Genomic DNA, 21,721 nt, shown 5'->3' with positions numbered 1-21,721 from the left:
ACACCTGGTCCCCACTTAGCAAATTCTATTATGCCAATTTTAACCTTGGCAAAAGTCTGCATGTAGAACTGCCATCAAAAGGTCACTTCCACTCATTTCTTTAGAGCCATTAAAGAATAAGTACCCATTACTTCTCTTGCCTTGACTATTTGAAAGGTCAAAAGTTGTAAAAAGGCTTCTTTTTAACTTAAATATGTGACTGAGGTTCTTGAAAGATAATATGTCTATGTTTTCCTAATTAAAGAAAATAAACTATGGAGGATCCAAGATGGCGGCGAGCGGGGAGGACCTTGTTTAGAAACTGGAGTATTTGAGTCAGAGATTTGGACTATTTTCTTAACCAGGAATACCAAGCTTCTGACTCCACCACAGCGGGAGAATTCCAGTGTTCAACAGAAATAAACTACAGAAATCCTGCACATCCCAGAAAGCACGGAGAGCATGGACCAACTAGCAAAGAGCCACTGCTGAGGCAGCAGCTGCACAAAGAGGTAGCCGGGGATATAGGCAAGATCCCACCTGCAGAGGGGTTTGGCGCAGTGTCTAGAAAACCTGGACAATAATAGGTCAAGGGGGATCAGAAAGCGTGTGTATGGGGGTCCACAGTGAGAAGCTTAACCCGCGCAGAGCACGGACCCCCCAGAGAGCAGCTGCCGCACCTCCAGACACTCAAACAGGTAGCAGAATTCTCTGGCAAGGCCCAGCCTACTGAGGTGATTGCCGGGGAGTCCAGAAGAGCTGAACAGAAATAAGTCCAGGGAGAACAGAGAGCGTGCTTCGAGGGGTCCACAGTGAGACCCTAATCCGTGCAGAGAACGGATCCCCTAGAGAGCAGCCACCGCTCCTGCAGACACTCAAACAGGGAGCGCAGATCACTGGCAAGGCCCCGCCTACTGAGGTGTTCACCATGGAGTTCTGAAGATCTGGACAGTAACAGGTCCAGGGAGAAAAGAGAGTGTGCTTCCGGGGGTCCACAGTGAGACCCAGAACTGGCGAGCAGCCGCTGCGGCTGCAGACTCTCAAGCAGGTAGCCTGGAGCAGGCAAGATCCCGCCAGCTGAGGTGATTGGCGTGACGCCTGGAAATTCTGGACAATACTAGGTCCAGTAGGAGGAACAGAGTGTATTTCTGGGAACCCATAGAAAGTTTCAGAGCCCTTGCAGAGAGCACGGAGTGCTCTGAAGAGCAGCCGCCAGGCCTGCAGCCATCCAGTGGGTAAACAGAAGCAAAGACAAGGCCCTGCCTACTGAGGTGATTAGCGTGGTGACCTGCCTGCAGGTGTGATTGGCACTGTGTCTGAAAGATCTGGACCATACTAAGTCCAGGGGGATCAGAGAGCATGTTTCTGGGCTCACCAGTCTGCCAAGAGTCCCAGAGCTCAACAGGAGACCAGGCAGGTAGGGATACATCCGCCAGCTGCAGTGCTAAAGCTGTACTTACAGCTTGTCTGTTCTGTTCTAAGAATTCAAAGGAAGGGTGCACTCTTCCCAGCAGTGGGGCAGGTGCCTGCCATTTTTAACCGGGAGCTTTGTATCTGAGACTGAACTGTGGGCGGTGTATCTCCAGGCTGGAACTATTGGCCCAGAAAAAACACAAGACAAGGGGTGGCTCTGACACCAGACCAACTCACTAGTCCCAAGAAAGCCCCAGGGGCCAGTCTCCAGGTGAGCAAAACCTAAAACCAGAGCCAAGGGTGTTAGCCTCACCTGTGCTCCCTGTCTTCCTCTCAGATCATTTGTGGGCCCATAGCCTCAGGGGTAACAGGGAACGTGGACCTGAGCCTACCAGTCCACAGAGAAACTCAGGGCCATCACAGGGGATTAAGAGGCTATGGATATCTCCCCCAGACACAGCGCTAAAGGGGAACACCCAGATGGTCTAATCTAAGAACCAGGAGGGAGGGTGCACATTGCCTAACAGCTGAACAGGTTCCCCCCAGTGATAACCAGGAACTTGGTATCTGAGACTGAACTGTGGGCAGTGTAACTCCAGACTGGGGCTACTAGCCCAGGAAAAACACAGGAAAAAAGGTGGTCTGATCTCAGAAAAAAACTGCAAGTCCTGAGAAAGCCTCAGGTCTGGAAACCACTGCAACATGAGCACAAAACCAGAACTCTGAGCCAAGGGTGTTTGCATCAATTGCACCCCCTGTCTTCCTCCCTGACCACCTACAGGCATGCTGGCCCAGGAGGAACGGAGAGTGTAGATCAAGCCCACCAGCACTCAGAGAGACTCAGGACCCACACTCAGGTAGCTGCAGTCACACCTCCAGCCACAGCTTTAAGGCTTCCCACTGCTGAGCAGGCATGCGTCACACCTGTCCACCCTCTGTCTCCATCTCTGGGTGCTCGGTGGTCCTGTTGTCCCAGGTGGAACAGAGAGGGTGGATCAGAGCCCCAACCTTAGAGACAACAAAATGACTAGAGGTCAACGCAAAACCTTAAACAACAAAACCCCAAAAAAATATGGCATTTCCAGATCCCAACTATCCCAATGAAAACAACCCTAAGAACTCAAACACAATTGAAATACAAGAAAATGACATCCAATCCATATTAATGAAGATGATAATGAAGCAAACGAATAATATCCGAAAACAAATGCAGGAAGATGCAGCCAAACAAATTGAAGACATTAAAAAGGCCTATAGAGAGGAACTGGAAAAAATACAGGAAAAGACAAATAGCCAGATGATTGAAATCAATAAAACAATTCAAGATCTGAAGGCCCATAAAAAGTCACTGGAAGAAACTCAAGAAAACATAAACAGCCAGATGAAGGAAATCAATAAAATGGTGCAGGATCTGAAGATGAAAATGGAAACAATGATAAAAACACAGACAGAAGAAAGACAGGAACAAATGAACCCAGAGACGCATTCAGTAATGCAGACCTAAGCTTCTCTTACATAATTCAAGAGATGGAGGACCGAATCTCAGTAGTAGAATATTCTATGGTAGAACTAGAAACAAACATTAAAGAAAATGCTAAATCTGAAAAGTTACTGACACAAAACATCCAAGAAATAAAGGACACCATGAAAAGACAAAATCTGAGGATAACGAGTTGAGGAAAGAGAAGATGCCCAGCACCAAGGACCTGAAAATATCTTCAACAAAATCATAGAAGAAAACTTCCCCAATCTAAGAAAGGAGGTGCAAATAAATGCACAAGAGGCCTCTAGAACACCAAATAGAATAGACCAGAAAAGAAAATCCTCACGCCACATAATAATCAAGACACAAAATATACAGAAAAAAGAAAAAAATATTAAAAGCGGCAAGGGAAAAGGGCCAATTAACATTTAATGGAAAACCTATCAGAATGACACCCAATTTCTCAACAGAGACCATAAAACCCAGAAGTGCCTGGACAGAGGTCCTGCAAACCCTAAGAGACCAGAAGTTCCAGGCAACACTACTCTACCCAGCAAAACTCTCAAGAAATATTGATGGAGAAAACAAGATTTTCCATGATAAAAACAAATTCAAACAGTTTCTAACCATTAATCCGGCCTTACAAAAGTTAATAGAAGGAAAACTCCAAACCAAAGTGACAAACTACAACCGAACCTATATGGGACTTAGATAACTATACTGTCACAAAAACAACCACATAAGTACTCTACTGCAACCAACATCAAAATCTTGGGGCTTTAAAAGTCACTGGTCACTAATATCTCTCAATATTAATGGTCTTGATTCTCCAATAAAAAGACACAGACTAATCGAATGGATGCGTAAGCAAGACCCAACATTCTTCTGCATCCAAGTAACACATCTTAGTCACAAGGATAGACATTACCTCAGGATAAAAGGCTGGGAAAAAGTATTCCAAGCAAATGGACACAAGAAGCAAGCTGGTGTAGCCATTTTAATATCTAATATATTAGACTTTACACCAAAATTAATCAAAAGAAATGAGGAAGGACACTTTATACTCATCAAAGCTAAAGTCAGAGAATATGACATCACAATTCTGAACATCTATGCTCCCAATACAAGGGCACCCAATTTGTAAAAGACCTATTAACAAAGCTCAAACAACACATCGATCCCCACACACTAATAGTGGGAGACTTCAATACCCTACTTTCGCTGAAGGATAGGTTCATTGAAACAAAAACTAAACCGAGAAGTAACAACATTAACCAACGTCATGAATCAAATGGATCTAACAGATATCTATAGAACTTTTCACCCAAACCAAAGGATTATACCTTCTTCTCAGCACCACTTGGAACCTTCTCCAAAATTGACCACATAATAGGTCACAAAGCAATCCTCAACAGATTCAAGAAGATTGAAATAATACTATATATACTATCAGATCACCATGGTCTGAGACTGGACTTTAACAATGACAGAAACAATAAAAAGTCTTCACACATATGGAAACTAAACAACTCTCTACTTCATGACACCTGGGTCAGGGAAGAAATAAAGAAAGAAATAGAAGACTTCCTGCAATTCAATGAAAATGAAGGAACAACATACCCAAGTTCGTGGGACACATTGAAGGCAGTACTAAGAGGAAAATTCATAGCACTAAGTGCCTTTAAGTAGTAAATGGAAACATCCCACATAAGCAACTTAACGACACAGCTAGATACCCTACAAAAAAGAAGCAGAAACATCCAAGAGGAGTAGACGTAGAAATAATCAAACTCAGGGCTGAAATCAATAAATTAGAAACAAAGAGAACAATTCAAGAATCAACAAACCAGGCGATGTTTTTTTGAGAAAATCAACAAGATAGACAACCCATTAACCAAACTAACTAAAAGGCAAAGAGACACTATCCAAATCAACAAATCAATAAATAAATAAATAAATAAATAAATAAATAAAAAGGGAGACATTACAACAGACACTGAAGAAATACAAAGAATCATAAGATCCTATTTTAAAGGCATATATGCCACAAAATTTGAAAATCTAAGGGAAATGTACAATTTTCGGGGTCGATTCCACTTGCCAAAATTGAATCAAGAACAGATAAACCAATTAAACAGTCCTATCTCTCCTATAGAAATAGAAGCAATTTTTCATAGTATCCCAACCAAAAAAAAAGCCCAGCGCCAGATGGTTTCAGTGCAGAATTCTACCAGACCTTCAGAGAAGAGCTAATACCAATACTCTTCAAGCTACACCAAAAGATAGAAATGGATGGAACTCTACCAAATTCATTCTATGAGGCCACAGTCATGTTGATACCTAAGCCCAACAAAGACCCAACAAAAAAAGAGAACTTCAGACCAACTTTTCTTATGAACATTGACATGAAAATACTCAATAAAATACTCACAAAATGGATATAACATCATATCAAAGATATCATTCATCATGACCAGGTAGGCTTCATTCCTGGGATGCAGGGTTGGTTTAATGTTCGGACATCCATCAATGTAATCCGCCACATAAACAAACTGAAAGAAAAAAAACACATGATCATCTCCTTAGATGCAGAAAAAGCATTTGACAAAAATCCAACACCCTTTCATGTTTAAAGTTTTGGAGAGATCAGGAATAGAAGGCACATATATAAATGTAATAAAGGCTATCTACAGCAAGCCAATAGCCAACATCAAAATAAACAGAGAGATACTCCAGGAAATTCCTCTAAAATCGGGGACCAGACAAGGCTGCCCACTTTCTCCATATCTCTTCATTATAGTTCTTGAAGTTCTAGCCAGAGAAATAAGAAAACAAAAGGAGATCAAGGGGATCCAAATAGGAAAGGAGGAAGTCAAACTTTCCCTATTTGCAGATGATATGATAGTGTACATAAGCGACCCCCAAAATTCCACCAGAGAACTCCTACGTGGAGAAACACTTTCAGCAAATTGGCTAGATACAAAATTAACTCAAAAAAGTCAGTAGCCTTCCTATATACAAACGACAAACATGCAGAGGAAGGATTTACAAAAGCTACACCCTTCATGATAACCACAAGCAATATAAAATATCTAGGAGTAACTCTAACCAAGCAAGTGAAGGACTTGTTTGAAAAAAACTTTAAATCTCTGAAGAAAGGGATTGAAAATTACTTCAGAAGATGGAAGGATGTCCCTTGTTCGTGGATCAGGAGAATTAATATAGTAAAAATGGCCATCTTACCAAAAGCAATCTACAGATTCAATGCAATCCCAGTTAATATACCTACACAATATTTTAAAGACATTGAAAGATCAATTCTCAAATTCATATGGAAAAACAAAAACCCAGAATAGCAAAAACAACCCTATACAATAAAATATCCTCTGGAGAAATCTCCATTCCTGATCTCAAGCTGTACTATAGAGCAACAGTAATTAAAACGGCATGGTACTGGCACAGCAATAGTCCAGTGGATCAATGGAATTGAATCGAAGACCCAGAGATGAATCCACACACATATGTGCACTTGGTTTTTGACAAAGAAGCCATGTCCATTCAATGGAAATAGGATAGCATCTTCAACAAATGGTGCTAGTCTAACTGGATGTCTATATGTAGAAAAATGCAATTGGACCCATATTTGTCACCATGTACAAAACTCAAGTCCAAGTGGATTAAAGACCTCAACATAACACCAGAGACACTAAATCAGTTAGAAGAAAACGTGGGGAAGAACCTGGAAAACATTGTCACAAGAGACAACTTCCTGAGCAGAACACCAACAATGTCAACAATTAATAAATGGGACCTCATGAGGCTAAGAAGCTTCTATAAAGCAAGAGACTCTGTCAACAGAACAAAGCGACAGTCTACAGACTGGGAAAAGATCTTCACCAAACCTACATCTGACAAAGGTCTAATATCCAAAATATATAAAAAACTCAAGAAATTAAACACCACCAAACCAAATCATCCAATTAAGAAATGGGGCTCAGAATTAAACAGAGAATTTTCAACAGAGGATTATCAAATGGCTGAGAAACACTTAAAGAAGTGCTCTATGTCTTTAGTCATTAGAGAAATGCAAATCAAAACAACTCTGAGATTCATTCTTACTCCCATCAGAATGGCCAAGATAAAAAATTCAGGTGACACCACATGCTGGAGAGGATGTGGAAAAAAAGGAACACTCCTTCATTGCTGGTGCGAATGCACTCTAATGCAGCCACCTTGGAAAGCTATCTGGCACTATCTCAGGAAACTGGGAATAGGGCTTCGTCAAGACTCGGCTAATCCACTTTTTGGAATATACCCAGAAGATGCTCCAGCATACAAAAGGGACATATGCTCAACCATGTTCATAGCATCCTTATTCATAATATCCAGAACATGGAAACAGCCTAAATATCCCTCAGTTGAAAAATGGATAAAGAAACTGTGGTACATTTACACTATGGAATATTACTCAGCTATTAAAAACAAGGAATTCCCGAAGTTTGTGGACAAATGGATTGAACTAGAAATGATCATAATGAATGAGCTAACCCAGAAGCAAAGAGACTCAAATAGTATATACTCACTTATATCTGGACACTAGGCCAAGGGCTATGTCTCATGAAAGTCTTCACTTATCAGGAAAATGGGATAGTGGTGAGGACATCCTAAGGTGGGGGAAATATAGAAGATAGGGAAATAGATGGATCCAGAGGGTCCTAGAAACCTACAAGAAGAACACTATGATGATCTAGGCCCAGGGGTTCTTCTTGATCTATAGCACCAACCAAGGACAATATGTGCAGTCATCATCAAACCCCTACCCAGACCTAGGCAAGGGACAGCATATTCTCCATAGTTAAGTGAAGACTGGGGACTGACTTTCACAAGAACTCTGGTGCCCTTTATTTGGCCATGTCCCCTTGATGGGGAGGCCCGATGACACTCGGAGGAAGGATAGCAGACAACCAAAAAGAAACTTAATACCCTAGCATCAAATTCAAGGGGAGGAGGTCCTCATCAGTCACAGTCATAGGGAAGGAGAATGGGGTGAAAGCGGGAGGGAGGGAGGAATGGGAGGATGCACGGGATGGGATAGCAATTGAAATGTAATATGAATGATTTTATTTATCAATAAAAACATTAAAAAAAGAAAATAAACTACAAAGTAAGTCTAATTTTTTATAATTTTATGCTTTGATCTAATACATAAGGTACCTGTAGTATTGAATAATACTGCCAATCAAAAATGAAAAATAATTTTATATTAAACTAACAATCAAATTGAAGTACATCTATTGTAGGTATTTTAAATATGAGTGACATTTTATATTTTAAAATCTAAATATTTAAAATGTCTATTTCAAATTGTTGTGGCATTATTCAAACCAAGTAACATAGGAATATTAATGTCTCAGTTATGTCTAAAGAGAAGTAAAATAGTATGGATCAAAGTTATACTGTGTGAGAGAGCTATATACTATAGGGAATTAGGTCCCTAAAAGGTAAGGTTTCTAGAAATTTCTAAGATTCTCCTCCTCCCTTCACATCTGTCTTTCTTTCTCATAAGTGTGTGTAGCACACGTGTAGATCACAGAATTTCTGGGAGTCAGTTCTCTCTATTACATGATGTGGACTCAGTTTTTCAGACTTGGTACCAAGCACCTTTACCTGCTGTGCCACCTCACTTGCCCTGAGAACTCTTGAAGGGAAGAAAAGAAATAACAGTATGCTGCCACATGAATATTGCCTGTTTTCTTGAAAGAATACAAACAAACACATCACAATTCTGTGATGCAGTCTCGTGGAAAACGTACCAGTTAATTGGAATACGATTACCAAAGGAATTGTGTTTGGAACATTTTGATCCTAAAATAGCAAAGATGATTAAATATGTCCCTGATGGTATGGTTAATTGACAAAAAGGATGTTAGACCCAGCCATTAACACATCTCTTTAAACTTTTCAGGTGTTACCGAAATAAAAAAAAATAATAGCAAAGGCCTTATATCATACGTGTTCTTTAACAATGTGTTCTTGATAAATGAAAAAAAAAAAAAAGACCATGAAGCACAGAAAGGTAGCTGCTGCTGCTGCTGGGTTGCCTCCTTATTAATGCCTTCTCTAATGTCAAGGTAATTAGAAATTAATTTCAGGCTTTCTAATAGACAATATGGTAGAGAAAATATAGTAGAGAAAATATAAATTGCCCTTTTTCGTCTGTGAAAAACGTTTGATGAGAACACACAGTGCCTAGGAGGACACAGAGTTAATTATCCACTGAGAAAAGATGGTTCATAATACGAGAATGAATAAACAAAAGGCAATCCATGGAGACTAGAATGTGCTTTCAGCATAATGTACACACAGCTTACCTCTGTTCATTCAAATGTTGATATTTCCACCCTACTCTCTGGATCAATCCTGACATTGCATTATGATGTTTAAAATAAGTATCTCCTGTTTCACGTTTGTGTAAACATGTCACCATTTGTTCTTTGTGTTGCCAATAAAACTAACTAGTCAATGCTGAGCAATAGCAGAAAATGAGTTGGGATATCCTGATCCAGTGACGGGAGGAGAAAGGGGAAGTAGGACAGGATGGAGCAGCCAGAAGACTGGGAAACACCAAGAGAAATTAACTGGGCCTGAAAGATGATTTAAAAACAAGTGTAATGTGGGAAATCTGATTGAGAAGAAACTATACTAGCATGGAGGTTTAAGACGGACTAATTATTTCAGAGCATTATGCTATAGGCTAATAAAATAGATCCTAGTTACTCGGTGTGCTTATACGGGCACAAAACTGGTTAAGGAGTAACCACTGATATCACTAAAATAATAATTCAAGATTAAATATTAATGAATCATCAACAATGTGCTAACATCATGTTGTATGTAAAAGAAGGGCAAGCATCCATTGTTTCGAACAAAGCAAGCCTGCAGTCTCACACATGCAACTCTTAGAAACATTTCTCAACTTCGTATTTTAGTGTACCCAGGTATTTATTTTTATTTTGTGTATATGTGTGGTATTCCTGTAAATATGCATGTGCGCCACATTTATACAGTGTCCATGAAAGCCGGAGGAAGAATACAGATTACCTGATACTGGAATTATAGAGAATTGTGAGGCACCATGTACTCACTGAGGACTGAGCTGGAGTCCTCTGCAAGGACCACAGTACTTTTAACTACTGAGCTATCTCTCCAGCCCCTCTTCTTTATGTTTTGAATAAAATATGAAGAATTTATTTTATTTACAATAGTCACTTATTAAAAACACTTCATTTACTATGTAATTGACTATTTCCAAATGCAGTTTTGTTAATTTAATAAAGCAAGGGAAAACAAGCAATTATCCCTGAGTTTCATAAGAGAATGTGGGAGTGAGAGAGAAGTCAAAGAGATACTTTATGCCATACAAAAGATACAAGATAGTCTTACAAATAGAAATAGAAAACACCCCATGATATTTTTGTTGGACTTTAAATTGGATATTTTTTAAGTGTGCTCACACACACACACACACACACACACACACACACACACACACACACGCAAAGAAATTAAAACTTACATAGCAGAACTGAAGGTCAATACCCAGAAAAAAATAAAGTATTTTAGCCTGTTATTTTATTATTTTAAAAGAAAACTAATGCATGAAAAACAGAATCATGCTTCAAAAACTTCATATAATTAACCAAACCACACAGAAAATGGAAAGATTGATGGCATCCTTATGGTCCACCCTGTAGTGAAAGGGTATAAGAAAAGTAACTCTGTGCTCGCTTCGGCAGCACATATACTAAAATTGGAACGATACAGAGAAGATTAGCATGGCCCCTGCGCAAGGATGACACGCAAATTCGTGAAGCGTTCCATATTTTTGCCAGGCCAGACTACTTTACCCAGCAAAATTATCAATAACCATTGATGGAGAAAACAAAATATTCCATGACAAAAACAAATTCAAACAGTACCTATCCACAAACCCAGCTTTACAGAAGGTACTAGAAGGAAAACTCCATCCCAAAGGGTCAAGCTACAACCAAAACTACCCAGGAAATAGATAACTATCCCATGGCAAAAACACAACTACACAAATGCTCGACTGGAAACAACATCAAAATTAAGACTCTTAACAGTCACTGGTCATTAATATCTCTCAACATCAATGGCCTCAATTCTCCAATAAAAAGACACAGACTAACCGAATGGGTACATAAACAAGACCCAACATTCTTCTGCATCCAAGAAACACATCTCACCCATAATGAAAGGCATTACCTCAGGGTAAAAGGTTGGAAAAAAATATTCCAAGCAAATGGTCACAAGAAGCAAGCAGGTGTAGCCATTTTAGTATCGAACAAAATAGACTTTCAACCAAAATTAATCAAAAGGGATGAGGAAGGACACTTCATACTCATCAAAGGTAAAGTCAACCAAGATGACATCACAATTCTGAACATCTATGCTCCCAATACAAGGGCACCCACATATGTAAAAGATCTCCTAAAAAAGCTTAAACCACACATCGATCCCCACACAATAATAGTGGGAGACTTCAACACCCCACTCTCACTGAAGGATAAGTCATTGAAACAGAAACTAAGCCGAGAAATAACATCATTAACCAATGCCATGGGTCAAATGGATCTAACAGATATCTATAGAACCTTTCACCCAAACAAGAAAGAATACACCTTCTTCTCTGCACCCCATGGAACCTTCTCCAAAATTGATCACATCGTAGGTCACAAAGCAAGCCTCAACAGATACAAGAGGATTGAAATAATACCTTGTATCCTATCAGATCACCATGCTCTTAGGCTGCAATTCAACAACAACAGAAATAACAAAAGCCTACATGTTTGTGGAAACTAAACAACTCTCTGCTAAATGACACCTGGGTCAGGGAAGAAATAAAGAAAGAAATCAAGGAGTTTCTGAAATTCAATGAAAATGAAGAAACAACATACCCAAATTTGTGGGATACATTGAAAGCAGTGCTAAGAGGAAAATTCATAGCACTAAGTGCCTTTAAAAAGAAATTGGAAACATCGCACATAAGCATCTTAACAACACAACTGGAAGCCCTAGAAAAAAAAGAAGCAGAAACACCCAAGAGGAGTAGACGCCTGGAAATAATCAAACTCAGGGCTGAAATTAACAAATTAGAAACTAAGAAAACAGTCCAAAGAATCAACAAAACCAAAAGCTGGTTCTTTGAGAAAATCAACAAGATAGACAGACCATTAGCCAAACTAACTAAAGGCAGAGAGACAGTATTGAAATCAACAAAATCAGAAATGAAAAGGGAGACATAACAACAGACACTGAAGAAATTCAAAGAATCATAAGATCCTACTTTGAAGGCATATACACCACAAAATTTGAAAATCTAAGGGAAATGGACGATTTTCTTGATCAAGTTCACTTGCCAAAGTTGAATGAAGAACAGATAAACAAGTTAAATAGTCCCATTTCCCCTACAGAAATAGAAGCAATCATCGATGGTCTCCCAACCAAAAAAAGCCCAGGGCCAGATGGTTTCAGTGCAGAATTCTACCAGACCTTTAAGGGCGAGCTAATACCGATACTCTTCAAGCTACTCCAAAAGATAGAAATGGATGGAAAATTACCAACTTCATTCTATGAGGCCATAGTCTCATTGATACCTAAACCTCACAAAGACTCAACAAAGAAAGAGAATTTCAGACCAATTTCTCTTATGAACATAGATGCAAAAATACTAAATAAAATACTTGCAAAACGAATACAGGAGCACATCAAAGATATCATTCATCATGACCAAGTAGGCTTCATTCCAGGCATGCAGGGATGGTTTAATATACGGAAATCCATCAATGTAATCCACCATATAAACAAACTGAAAATAAAAAACCACATGATCATCTCCTTGGATGCAGAGAAAGCATTTGATAAAATTCAACACCCATTCATGTTTAAAGTTTTAGAGAGATCGGGGATACAAGGCACTTTCCTCAACATAATAAAGGCTATATACAGCAAGCCAATAGCCAAAATCAAAGTAAATGGTGAGATACTCAAGGAAATTCCTCTCAAATCGGGAACAAGGCAAGGCTGCCCACTCTCTCCATATCTCTTCAATATAGTACTCGAAGTTCTAGCCAGAGCAATAAGACAACAAAAGGAGATCAAGGGTATCCAAATGGGAAAGGAGGAAGTCAAATTATCCCTCTTTGCAGATGATATGATAGTGTACATAAGTGACCCTCAAAACTCCACCAGAGAACTCCTAAAGCTGATAAACACCTTCAGCAAATTGGCTGGATACAAAATTAACTCAAAAAAGTCTGTAGCCTTCCTATACACAAATGACAAACTTGCAGAGGAAGAAATTAGGAAAACCACACCCTTCACATTAGCCACAAGCAATATAAAATATCTAGGAGTTACCCTAACTAAGCAAGTGAAGGACTTGTATGAAAAAAATTTCAAAACTCTGAAGAAAGAGATTGAAGATGACCTGAGAAGATGGCGTGATCTTCCTTGCTCATGGATCGGGAGAATTAACATAGTAAAAATGGCCATCCTACCAAAAGCAATCTACAGATTCAATGCAATCCCTATCAAAATAACTACACAATTTTTTAAAGACATTGAAAGTTCAATTCTGAACTTCATATGGAAAAACAAAAAACCCAGAATAGCTAAAACAATCTTGTACAATAAAAGATGCTCCGGAGGAATCTCCATACCTGATCTCAAACTGTACTATAAAGCAATAGTAATTAAAACAGCATGGTACTGGCACAGCAACAGGCTGGTTGATCAGTGGAATCAAATCGAAGACCCAGATATGAATCCACACACATATGGTCACTTGATTTTTGACAAAGAAGCCAAATCCATTCAATGGAAAAAGGATAGCATCTTCAACAAATGGTGCTGGTCTAACTGGAGGTCTATGTGTAAAAAAATGCAACTGGACCCATATTTGTCACCTTGCACAAAACTCAAATCCAAGTGGATTAAAGACCTCAACATAAAACCAGAGACACTAAGCCACTTCGAAGAAAAAGTGGGAAAGAGCCTGGAACATATTGGCACAGGAGACAACTTCCTGAACAGAACACCAACGGCCCAGGCCTTAATGTCAACCATTAATAAATGGGACCTCATGAGGCTGAGAAGCTTCTGTAAGGCAGGAGACACTGTCAAGAGAACAAAGCGACAGCCTACAGACTGGGAAAAAATCTTCACCAACCCTACATCTGACAAAGGTCTAATATCCAAAATATATAAAGATCTCAAGAAATTAAACACCACCAAACCGAATAACCCAATTGAGAAATGGGGCTTGGAACTAAACAGAGAATTCTCAACAGAGGAGTATCAAATGGCTGAGAAACACTTAAAGAAATGCTCAACCTCCTTAGTCATCAGGGAAATGCAAATCAAAACAACTCTGAGATTCCATCTTACACCCATCAGAATGGCTAAGATCAAAAATTCAAGCGACACCACATGCTGGCGAGGATGTGGGGAGAGAGGAACACTCCTTCATTGCTGGTGGGAATGCAAACTAGTACAGCCACTTTGGAAATCTATCTGGTGCTATCTCAGAAAAATGGGAATAGGGCTTCCTCAAGACCCAGCTATTCCACTCCTTGGAATATACCCAGAAGATGCTCCAGCACACAACAAGAAAATTTGCTCAACCATGTTCATAGCAGCCTTATTCATAATAGCCAGAACATGGAAACAGCCTAAGTGTCCCTCAGTAGAAGAGTGGATAAAGAAACTGTGGTACATATACACTATGGAATACTACTCAGCTATTAAAAACAAGGAATTCCCGAAATTTGTGGATAAATGGATTGAGCTAGAAATGATCATAATGAGTGAGTTAACCCAGAAGCAGAAAGACTCAAATGGTATATACTCACTTATATCTGCATACTAGCCCAAGGGGCATGTCCCACGAAAGCCTTCACTTACCAGGAAACTGGGACAGAGGGGAAGGCATCCTATTGGGACTCTAAATGAGAGACGCATGGGAGAACAGCAAAATAAAAGGATCCAGAGGGTCCTAGAAATCTACAAGTAGAACAATATGATAGGCAGATTTGGGCCCAGGGGTCCCGCTCAAACTAAGGCACCAGCCAAGGACAATACAGGAGGTAAACTTTAAACCCCTTCCCAGATCTAGCCAATGGTCAGAATATTCTCCACAGTTGAGTGGAGAGTGTGATACGACTTTCTCACGTACTCTGGTGCCTCACATTTGACCATGTCCCCTGGAGGGGGAGACCTGGTGGCACTCAGAGGAAGGACAGCAAGTAGCCAAGAAGAGACTTGATACCCTATGAGAATATATAGGGGGACATAATCCCCCTCAGGAACAGTCATAGGGGAGGGGAATAATGGGAAAATGGGGGGGGGGAGGAATGGGAGGATATAAGGGATGGGATAAACATTGAGATGTAACAAGAATTAATAAAAAATAAATAAATAAAAAATAAAAAATAAAAAAAAGAAAAGTAACTCTGAAGGAGGTGGATACAGGATGATCATGAGTTCAAGGCCAGCCTGTGCTACTCTTTTATTATTTTAAAAACTAATTTGAATTTATTAGCATATAGAATTTTTTTAATTTTTTATTAATTTATTTTTGTTACATCTCAATGGTTATACCATCTCTTGTATCCTCCCATTCTTCCCTCCCCCCATTTTCCCCTTATTCCCCTCCCCTATGTCTATGACTGAGGGAGACTTCCTCCCCCTGTGTATGCTCATAGGGTATCAAGTCTCTTCTTGGTAGCCTGCTATCCTTCCTCTGAGTGCTACCAGGTCTCCTCCTCCAGGGAACAGGGTCAAATATGAGACACCAGAGTATGTGTGAAAGTCATACCCCACTCTCCACTCAACTGTGGAGAATGTTCTGACCATTGGCTAGATCTGGGTAGAGGTTTAAAGTTTACTTCCTGTATTGTCCTTGTCTGGTGCCTTAGTTTGAGCGGGACCCCGGGCCCAAATCTGCCTATCATAATGTTCTTCTTGTAGGTTTCTAGGACCCTCTGGATCCTTCTACTTTGCCATTCTCCCATGCTTCTCTCATCTAGAGTCCCAATCGGATGTCCTCTTGTCTGTCCCAGTCTCCTGGTAAGTGAAGGCTTTCATGGGACATGCCCCTTGGGCTAGTATGCAGATATAAGTGAGTATATACCATTTGAGTCTTTCTGCTTCTGGGTTAACTCACTCATTATGATCATTTACAATTGGTATCACATGTGTGGAGCAGATACATTTTTTTTCCATTCTGGATTTACCAGGTCTCTGTTTATTAGTGCTCTTCATATTTACAGTTAAACGTTTATAAAGCCACTCTCCACCTCCTGTCTTCTATAGATGAAAAACAATTGCAGACAGATGCTCTTTGGTTCTAGAGGTCGGAACTCAGATCCTTAGGCTACACAGAAAGTGCTTTGCCACTCAGCCACCTCCCCAACATTCTCCAGAGTTCTTAGTTCTCATAGTCTTCTGATTTTCACAATTTTCATCTCTCATTAAAGAATTTACTTCACAATTAGAAATTAATCCCCTTTCAGCTAAGTTTACTCTGATGTTTATATTCTTTTTGTGTTCGTTAGCAAACCAAACATGGAAATCATTTATTATTTTTCTTTTAACAGGCTTGAGATTAGTTCACTCAGAGGGCAAAGCTATCCTAGAAAGTAGCATTATTTTAGTAATAGTAGCACTTTTTTTCCTCTAATGGGTAACTATAATTAGACTTTCACTTGATTATTTCATAAAACCATGAAAATTTGTATTTCAAATGAACATTTGAAGCATTTTAAATTGACCATAGGAAATTTAAACTACTTTCAATTTCAACAATAACACATTGGAAGGATATGCTATGTTCATACCATACTTAGAGGGCTAGAACTGAAATGGGCACTTTGTGGTTGATGATGGTTAATGGCAGAAGTATCCTTCTTGAATCCAGATTGAAATGAATAAGAAATATTCTTTGTTGAAAATACACCACTCCTTTTTCTGATGTTGTCTGAGCTCAGACATAGGGGAAAATGTATACAGATTGAAGAGGTATATATGCATGGAAACCTTACATATTTTTCAGGGAAGCCACTGTACAGTTAATTTTACAAATAACTTCCTAGAGTCTTTCTTAGGCAAGCTACTAAGATGAGACTGGATAGCCTATGACCATATAGTGGGGGAGGGGGGCTCCCTCGGTCTTAGGTCTAGGAGAGGGGAATAGGGTGAAAGCGGGAGGGAGGGAGGAATGAGAAGAGACAAATGATAGAATAACAATTGTGTAGTAATCTGAGTAAATTAATTAAATAATAACAAAGAAATATATATTAAGGAAACAAGTGATAGCCCTTCATTCATGTAACTTTAATAAGAAACTCCTGAGGAAACTCAATGAGTTCTTTAGATTTGGGGACTTAAACTCTACAAAGGTGCTTTTAAAGACTAGATAACATTGGATATTAGTTTTGTTTTTGAATTTTCCTGGTTGTGGCTATCAGCTGGAAAAACTATTCCATTTCTGAAGCTCTGATGTCTTCCTTTTACGAGTCAGCCAATCATAGGAAGACCACAAGAAGCTATAGATGTGGAGTGGCAAAAACAGCTCTAAAATCAACTTCATTGAATGCATAAGATGTCCCAGGCATGGCCCTAAGAACACTCTGGCACTATGATGTACCATTTAAGGCTATGTGCAAGTTAAATGAATGAATGCGTATCAGTTCTTTATAGTGAAAATAGAGAAATGAAAAGGCATATATTTAACAGAAGTACCTCCAGGCAATCAGACTTTGGCTTTTATGATTGAGCATTGTACTCAGATTGTTTTAAAAAATGAAGGCATGGGATGAAGAGAGTATACATTGCTACCTAACCATTACTTTTATTAATGATTTCTTACATTGTTTTGTTTTAGTATATACATATATACATATATATACACATGTATAAATGAATTTGATACTTAATAAAACTTTACTAATTAATCCCATAATACACATAACTAGTTAAACAGCAATAAAAAATAGATATGTCTCTTAGATTATAGTCTAAATGAGCGATGTCACTTTAGAAATTTCGTTTAGATTGTATGATCTATGGGTGATGAAACTTTTAGTTTGAGAGTGTATATCAGTTCATTGATGCCCACATAGCACGTGTGAAGCCCCAGTTTGATTTTTAACACTGGAAAAGAATACATATAAAAAAGTAGAAATAGTTTGATATAGGGAATCTACAAACACACACACATACATACATAGACACACACACACACACACACACACACACACACACACACACACACACACACCACTGACTGGGTAATGTTCACATAAAAATTGTTAAATTTGTGATGTTACATGGTGTCTCTATGTTTGAAACCACATGACTTGAGAAACACTCACTTCCCTTCATTTCTGTTGAGAGATGACAGAGCCATTCAGAAGGTGGGCTGAGGACAGCAGTACCAGTTTCCTTCTCTAAGCCAAAGTAAATGAGTGGGGTTGCTGCTTTTTTTTTTCTTCCTCTGTCTTTCTCTCTCTTTCCCTCTGTGTCTCTGTCTGTCCCTCTCTCCCTCCCTTCCTCATCTCATTTTTAATAATGATATTACCACTAACATTATTATTTTGTTTTTGGAGACAATGCTGGCCTGAAATTTACTGTGCTGCTTAAGATGGCTTCAAACTTGTAGTTTTCCCTCAGCTTTCCAAGACTATGGACTATAGAAATGAAACCCCAGGCTTGACACTCTGCTTTATCTCTTATCCTTCGATATAATCCGTGAATGTATCAACCACATAAAACAAGCCAGGACAGATGACTGGGGCAGATCATTCCACAAAGGCCAGGCGCTCTCTAGATATTTAAATCTGATGGAGAACTTGGTCTAAGATAGAAACATATTAGGTGTACACATGTATGTTTCACCGATAAAATCAACCTACTTTTATTTAAGTAACACTTCACGCACACTGTCAATCATTCAGGAACTAAATATGCATACAGTTTATACTATCAATCACGGTTGTTTAATATTGTTGTCATTGTAACTCATAGCATTGCTGACAAGACCTAATGTCCCTGTCTTCTTTATGATGGGTTTTACATAGTAGTGATTGAGGATCACATCCCATTTTAAAGAATCTAGACTGAGCTATAAGGCATTAACTGATACTAAATGTTGAAAAGTGTTAGGAAATTCAGCATAATTTTAAAACTTTGATGAACCCCTAACACTAGTTAGAAATATACATAAATTAAAATGATTGTTGTTGGCTAAAAAAATGGTCCAGAGATTCAAAGGACAAGAGCTGAGTGGCCAGCATGCGTGTCAGGTAGCAGGTAACTGCCTGTAACATCAGCTTCACAGGATAAGTTGTCTTCTAGGCTCTACATGTACCCACACTCACATGCACATCAACATTTGCACATACATACGCATAATTGAAATTGTATATATCTTAAAAAAATAATAAAAAATAGAATTATTATTGCTGCACTAGGTTTTTTTGTTTTTGTGTTTGTTTTTCAAGACAGGGTTTCTCTGTGTAACCTTGGCTGTCCTGAACTCACTTTGTAGACCAGGCTGGCCTCGAACTCACAGTGATCCGCCTGCCTCTGCCTCCTGAGTGCTGGGATTAAAGGCATGTGCCATCACGCCCAGCTGCACTAGTTTTTTTAAAGAGACATTTTAATAGATTTATTTTTACTTTTATTTATGTGTATCCACTCCTGATTGTGTATTTGTGCATGCATGCAGTGTTCCTGGAGGTCAGAAAAGGGCATCAGATCAGGTAGAGCTGATATCCTAGTGTTTGTTACTTGCCAAGCATGGGTGCTAGGAACCAAAGTCATTCCTTGGTTCCTTGAAGGAGCAGGCCATGCTCTTAGCCACTGTGCCACTTCTCCAGTGCCGTGTTGTAGCATCATTCCCTGACTGATAGGAGATATGTGAAGACACTCGCATTTATGAAGTTTTAGAAATGTTAGAAATATTTTTATGTTTTCAGGAGAACTCTCCAGTCTATTCTTATGTGTTCTTCTTTTATGAGTACAATAACTCAACATGATATAAAAGAAAATGGAAGCATGCCCATTTTCCATTAATGGTGTTATTATATTGGATTCTCTCAAATCCTTTTCTAAGACATATCATAGATCTCTCAGCAATACTAATGATGACTTAGATGCTTTCTTTAAAGTATTGATGTCTTGGAGACTTTTAAAGTTCCTTTTCCTTAAAGTAGATTTTCTGAATCTATTTGGTGTCTTATAAATATTTGTGATAAAACAAAGCCCTCACACCTATATTAATACTTACTTAATGAATTAATTCTAGTCCAAAGTTATTAAATTTCATAACCACAGACATAAGCTGTTTTAGGTCTTCTGAACATCAACTTTTCAATCCTTATTAACATTTCAGAAGGATATGTGTGGTTTACTTAGAAATTTAGCCTATCAAAGAAACCTTCAGTGATCTTAAAGAATATTTATAAATATAGATGTTATAAATTTGTAAAGGAAATATATTTAGTGATTCATATATTATGTGTATATTTTATATTTAATCTATATTTTTAAAATCTCAATATATATATATATATCAATTAATTATCTTTGGCATGTACTTATAGTATTAATAGTCTATGGTCACCTAAGAATGTGTGAATCCCTGTGCAATAACATGAGGGAAATTCTGATATTTAGAAAAAACAAATTTAACTTTAAGTAGACCTTGATGAATAATGTTATATTGTCCACTTATGAGTAATTCCTCAATGTACAGATATTTTTCAAATTATATTTAACAGAAGTCATATTTTGGAGTCCAAAAAGATCCTTCTCTTTATTTTAAGTATGTTCTTATTTGAGTAAATATTTTTTAAAAGGAAAGATTGTGACAACAATATTTCATTCAGTATTTCTGGAGAAACATGTTAACATTGAACAACATGGTAAATAAAAATTATGATTAAAATAACTATATTTTATTTTTCACCATGTATGTCTAGCATCAGATAATCTCTGAGAAATTAATCCAATATTCAAAATGTGTCCTCCAGGTTGAAAAGAGCTCAGCATAGAATGCATATGTAGTATATAAGCAGCCCTAGGACCACAGAACAAACAGAATGACAAGAAAACAATATCTAGCTTCTATGTGTATATAACCCTTGAGAAGGTGTGGAATATTCAGCAGCAGGATTCAAGTAGCTTCGTGAACTTCATCTAAGTTTTGAAGCTGCCAAAACTTTTACAGTTTTGTAAGATGTTCTGTGTAGAAACAATCTTGATTAATTCATGCTCTACTTTAAATGCCTCTCTCCCAAGCAGTTTTGCATGATAATAGTGTATTTCTTCACGTTTCAAATTCCCAGCTTTTTTGTCCTCTTTACACCAAAAGTCATAATTATTTCCATAGCAACCGTGCTTACTGTCAGAGGTAGACAATTTTGACTTCTGCTGGGTATTTTTTAAGGAGCATAGGAACATTTAAAAATCAAAAGGTGCTATTTTATGAAAACTGACAAAAATGGGAGCAAAAGAATTTTGGGTTTTGTTGTGGTTTGGAAAAGTGTTTCTAAGAGACATTGGTACCAAAATATTAATCTCCATCAGCATTCTTCTGGGTGATGCTGGAATCCTTAAATGTCATGGCCCAGGGAGAGGTGTTACTGTTCTAGGAGGCTTGTTCATGAAGGAAGTATGGGACCCTAATTCTTTCTGCTTTCAGCAATTTTGTTCCACAATTCCTGGTCCAAAGCAATGGGAATATCTGATATTTCTCAAACA

At 38.5% G+C, this 21,721-nt stretch overlaps 1 non-coding gene across 1 annotated transcript; it reads left to right on the top strand.

The window, feature by feature from the left end:
* The first annotated feature begins 10,655 nt into the window (after positions 1–10,655).
* On the top strand, positions 10,656–10,762 carry LOC127197809 (U6 spliceosomal RNA). Its single transcript, XR_007831766.1, has one exon. It is a non-coding gene; the product is annotated as a U6 spliceosomal RNA (small nuclear RNA).
* The last annotated feature ends 10,959 nt before the right edge of the window (positions 10,763–21,721 follow it).

The sequence above is a fragment of the Acomys russatus genome, chromosome 13 (genome assembly GCF_903995435.1).
Source record: "Acomys russatus chromosome 13, mAcoRus1.1, whole genome shotgun sequence".
Classification (NCBI taxonomy): Eukaryota; Metazoa; Chordata; class Mammalia; order Rodentia; family Muridae; genus Acomys; species Acomys russatus.
The sequence above is the reverse complement of the archived record's forward strand: the minus strand, read 5'-3'. Positions and strand labels throughout refer to the sequence as shown.